Source organism: Pecten maximus, chromosome 6 (assembly GCF_902652985.1).
Source record: "Pecten maximus chromosome 6, xPecMax1.1, whole genome shotgun sequence".
NCBI lineage: Eukaryota > Metazoa > Mollusca > Bivalvia > Pectinida > Pectinidae > Pecten > Pecten maximus.
This window is the reverse complement of record NC_047020.1, coordinates 47,088,519-47,094,518: the sequence shown is the minus strand read 5'-3', so window position 1 is coordinate 47,094,518 and position 6,000 is coordinate 47,088,519.

Below are 6,000 nucleotides of genomic sequence, written 5' to 3'. Positions count from 1 at the left end.
TGACCCGATATAAGCTGGTTAAATCTGTTACAATCAGCACGTCTATAGAACAGTCATGACCGGATATAAGCTGGTTAAATCTGTTACAATCAGCACGTCTATAGAGTAGTCATGACCCGATATAAGCTGGTTAAATCTGTTACAATCAGCACGTCTATAGAACAGTCATGACCGGATATAAGCTGGTTAAATCTGTTACAATCAGCACGTCTATAGAGCTGTCCAATATAAGCTGGTTAAATCTGTTACAATCAGCACGTCTATAGAACAGTCGATATAAGCTGGTTAAATCTGTTACAATCAGCACGTCTATAGAACAGTCCAATATAAGCTGGTTAAATCTGTTACAATCAGCACGTCTATAGAACAGTCGATATAAGCTGGTTAAATCTGTTACAATCAGCACGTCTATAAAACAGTCCAATATAAGCTGGTTAAATCTGTTACAATCAGCACGTCTATAGAACAGTCCAATATAAGCTGGTTAAATCTGTTACAATCAGCACGTCTATAGAACAGTCCAATATAAGCTGGTTAAATCTGTTACAATCAGCACGTCTATAGAACAGTCATGACCCGATATAAGCTGGTTAAATCTGTTACAATCAGCACGTCTATAGAGCAGTCCGAAATAGGCTGGTTAAATCTGTTACAATCAGCACGTCTATAGAACTGTCCAATATAAGCTGGTTAAATCTGTTACAATCAGCACGTCTATAGAACAGTCATGACCCGATATAAGCTGGTTAAATCTGTTACAATCAGCACGTCTATAGAGCAGTCCAATATAAGCTGGTTAAATCTGTTACAATCAGCACGTCTATAGAACAGTCATGACCCGATATAAGCTGGTTAAATCTGTTACAATCAGCACGTCTATAGAACAGTCATGACCCAATATAAGCTGATTAAATCTGTTACAATCAGCACGTCTATAGAACAGTCATGACCCGATATAAGCTGGTTAAATCTGTTACAATCAGCACGTCTATAGAACAGTCCGATATAAGCTGGTTAAATCTGTTACAATCAGCACGTCTATAGAACAGTCATGACCCGATATAAGCTGGTTAAATCTGTTACAATCAGCACGTCTATAGAGCAGTCATGACCCGATATAAGCTGGTTAAATCTGTTACAATCAGCACGTCTATAGAGCAGTCCAATATAAGCTGGTTAAATCTGTTACAATCAGCACGTCTATAGAGCAGTCATGACCCGATATAAGCTGGTTAAATCTGTTACAATCAGCACGTCTATAGAGCAGTCATGACCCGATATAAGCTGGTTAAATCTGTTACAATCAGCACGTCTATAGAGCAGTCCAATATAAGCTGGTTAAATCTGTTACAATCAGCACGTCTATAGAGCAGTCCGATATAAGCTGGTTAAATCTGTTACAATCAGCACGTCTATAGAGCAGTCCAATATAAGCTGGTTAAATCTGTTACAATCAGCACGTCTATAGAGCAGTCATGACCCGATATAATCGCGTTAAATCTGTTACAATCAGCACGTCTATAGAACAGTCATGACCCGATATAAGCTGGTTAAATCTGTTACAATCAGCACGTCTATAGAACAGTCATGACCGGATATAAGCTGGTTAAATCTGTTACAATCAGCACGTCTATAGAGTAGTCATGACCCGATATAAGCTGGTTAAATCTGTTACAATCAGCACGTCTATAGAACAGTCATGACCCGATATAAGCTGGTTAAATCTGTTACAATCAGCACGTCTATAGAGCAGTCCAATATAAGCTGGTTAAATCTGTTACAATCAGCACGTCTATAGAACAGTCCAATATAAGCTGGTTAAATCTGTTACAATCAGCACGTCTATAGAACAGTCATGACCGGATATAAGCTGGTTAAATCTGTTACAATCAGCACGTCTATAGAGCAGTCCAATATAAGCTGGTTAAATCTGTTACAATCAGCACGTCTATAGAACAGTCCAATATAAGCTGGTTAAATCTGTTACAATCAGCACGTCTATAGAACAGTCATGACCCGATATAAGCTGGTTAAATCTGTTACAATCAGCACGTCTATAGAACAGTCGATATAAGCTGGTTAAATCTGTTACAATCAGCACGTCTATAGAACAGTCCAATATAAGCTGGTTAAATCTGTTACAATCAGCACGTCTATAGAACAGTCGATATAAGCTGGTTAAATCTGTTACAATCAGCACGTCTATAAAACAGTCCAATATAAGCTGGTTAAATCTGTTACAATCAGCACGTCTATAGAACAGTCCAATATAAGCTGGTTAAATCTGTTACAATCAGCACGTCTATTGAACAGTCCAATATAAGCTGGTTAAATCTGTTACAATCAGCACGTCTATAGAACAGTCATGACCCGATATAAGCTGGTTAAATCTGTTACAATCAGCACGTCTATAGAGCAGTCCGAAATAGGCTGGTTAAATCTGTTACAATCAGCACGTCTATAGAACTGTCCAATATAAGCTGGTTAAATCTGTTACAATCAGCACGTCTATAGAACAGTCATGACCCGATATAAGCTGGTTAAATCTGTTACAATCAGCACGTCTATAGAGCAGTCCAATATAAGCTGGTTAAATCTGTTACAATCAGCACGTCTATAGAACAGTCATGACCCGATATAAGCTGGTTAAATCTGTTACAATCAGCACGTCTATAGAACAGTCATGACCCAATATAAGCTGATTAAATCTGTTACAATCAGCACGTCTATAGAACAGTCATGACCCGATATAAGCTGGTTAAATCTGTTACAATCAGCACGTCTATAGAACAGTCCGATATAAGCTGGTTAAATCTGTTACAATCAGCACGTCTATAGAACAGTCATGACCCGATATAAGCTGGTTAAATCTGTTACAATCAGCACGTCTATAGAGCAGTCATGACCCGATATAAGCTGGTTAAATCTGTTACAATCAGCACGTCTATAGAGCAGTCCAATATAAGCTGGTTAAATCTGTTACAATCAGCACGTCTATAGAGCAGTCCGATATAAGCTGGTTAAATCTGTTACAATCAGCACGTCTATAGAGCAGTCCAATATAAGCTGGTTAAATCTGTTACAATCAGCACGTCTATAGAACAGTCCAATATAAGCTGGTTAAATCTGTTACAATCAGCACGTCTATAGAGTAGTCCAATATAAGCTGGTTAAATTTGTTACAATCAGCACGTCTATAGAGCAGTCCAATATAAGCTGGTTAAATCTGTTACAATCAGCACGTCTATAGAACAGTCATGACCCGATATAAGCTGGTTAAATCTGTTACAATCAGCACGTCTATAGAGCAGTCATGACCCGATATAAGCTGGTTAAATCTGTTACAATCAGCACGTCTATAGAGCAGTCCAATATAAGCTGGTTAAATCTGTTACAATCAGCACGTCTATAGAGCAGTCCGATATAAGCTGGTTAAATCTGTTACAATCAGCACGTCTATAGAGCAGTCATGACCCGATATAAGCTGGTTAAATCTGTTACAATCAGCACGTCTATAGAACAGTCATGACCCGATATAAGCTGGTTAAATCTGTTTCAATCAGCACGTCTATAGAACAGTCCAATATAAGCTGGTTAAATCTATTACAATCAGCACGTCTATAGAACAGTCATGACCCGATATAAGCTGGTTAAATCTGTTACAATCAGCACGTCTATAGAACAGTCCAATATAAGCTGGTTAAATCTGTTACAATCAGCACGTCTATAGAGTAGTCCAATATAAGCTGGTTAAATCTGTTACAATCAGCACGTCTATAGAGCAGTCCGAATATAAGCTGGTTAAATCTGTTACAATCAGCACGTCTATAGAACAGTCCAATATAAGCTGGTTAAATCTGTTACAATCAGCACGTCTATAGAACAGTCGATATAAGCTGGTTAAATCTGTTACAATCAGCACGTCTATAGAGCAGTCATGACCCGATATAAGCTGGTTAAATCTGTTACAATCAGCACGTCTATAGAACAGTCCAATATAAGCTGGTTAAATCTGTTACAATCAGCACGTCTATAGAACTGTCCAATATAAGCTGGTTAAATCTGTTACAATCAGCACGTCTATAGAACAGTCATGACCCGATATAAGCTGGTTAAATCTGTTACAATCAGCACGTCTATAGAGCAGTCCAATATAAGCTGGTTAAATCTGTTACAATCAGCACGTCTATAGAACAGTCATGACCCGATATAAGCTGGTTAAATCTGTTACAATCAGCACGTCTATAGAACAGTCATGACCCAATATAAGCTGGTTAAATCTGTTACAATCAGCACGTCTATAGAACAGTCATGACCCGATATAAGCTGGTTAAATCTGTTACAATCAGCACGTCTATAGAACAGTCCGATATAAGCTGGTTAAATCTGTTACAATCAGCACGTCTATAGAACAGTCATGACCCGATATAAGCTGGTTAAATCTGTTACAATCAGCACGTCTATAGAACAGTCATGACCCAATATAAGCTGGTTAAATCTGTTACAATCAGCACGTCTATAGAACAGTCATGACCCGATATAAGCTGGTTAAATCTGTTACAATCAGCACGTCTATAGAACAGTCCGATATAAGCTGGTTAAATCTGTTACAATCAGCACGTCTATAGAACAGTCATGACCCGATATAAGCTGGTTAAATCTGTTACAATCAGCACGTCTATAGAGCAGTCATGACCCGATATAAGCTGGTTAAATCTGTTACAATCAGCACGTCTATAGAGCAGTCCAATATAAGCTGGTTAAATCTGTTACAATCAGCACGTCTATAGAGCAGTCCAATATAAGCTGGTTAAATCTGTTACAATCAGCACGTCTATAGAGCAGTCATGACCCGATATAATCGCGTTAAATCTGTTACAATCAGCACGTCTATAGAACAGTCCAATATAAGCTGGTTAAATCTGTTACAATCAGCACGTCTATAGAACAGTCATGACCCGATATAAGCTGGTTAAATCTGTTACAATCAGCACGTCTATAGAGCAGTCCAATATAAGCTGGTTAAATCTGTTACAATCAGCACGTCTATAGAGCAGTCCAATATAAGCTGGTTAAATCTGTTACAATCAGCACGTCTATAGAACAGTCCAATATAAGCTGGTTAAATCTGTTACAATCAGCACGTCTATAGAGTAGTCCAATATAAGCTGGTTAAATCTGTTACAATCAGCACGTCTATAGAGCAGTCCAATATAAGCTGGTTAAATCTGTTACAATCAGCACGTCTATAGAACAGTCATGACCGGATATAAGCTGGTTAAATCTGTTACAATCAGCACGTCTATAGAACAGTCATGACCCGATATAAGCTGGTTAAATCTGTTACAATCAGCACGTCTATAGAGCAGTCATGACCCGATATAAGCTGGTTAAATCTGTTACAATCAGCACGTCTATAGAGCAGTCCAATATAAGCTGGTTAAATCTGTTACAATCAGCACGTCTATAGAGCAGTCCGATATAAGCTGGTTAAATCTGTTACAATCAGCACGTATATAGAACAGTCATGACCCGATATAAGCTGATTAAATCTAACAATCAGCACGTCTTTAGAACAGTCTATAGCACCATACGCCAATTTCGATCGCACGTGACCAATGGAAAAACAAGAGGCCCATGGGACCTGTATCGCTCACCTGGTTGGATTTGACCAAATGTCAAAATAATGTTCAAGTTTGTTTGTCAACCTCAAACAATGCTATATATGGTTATAGTGTGGGGAACCAAACTGCTTAGACTCTCTAAGTTTACAACATGCATTAATAACTTGATGACTAGTAGCGATTTAAAGGCATTACCCCTATTTCCCCTATTGGCCCCCGCCCCGCCCCTTTGGCCGTTGGAGATCAGAGTCAGCATTTCTCCAAAATCTTTTCACATTCCCCCAAGGATGTTTCTGACCAATTGGGATCACCAGAGTCACCATTTATGCAAAATCTGTTCCTCTTTCCCCAAGGATGTTTCTGACTAAATTGGGTT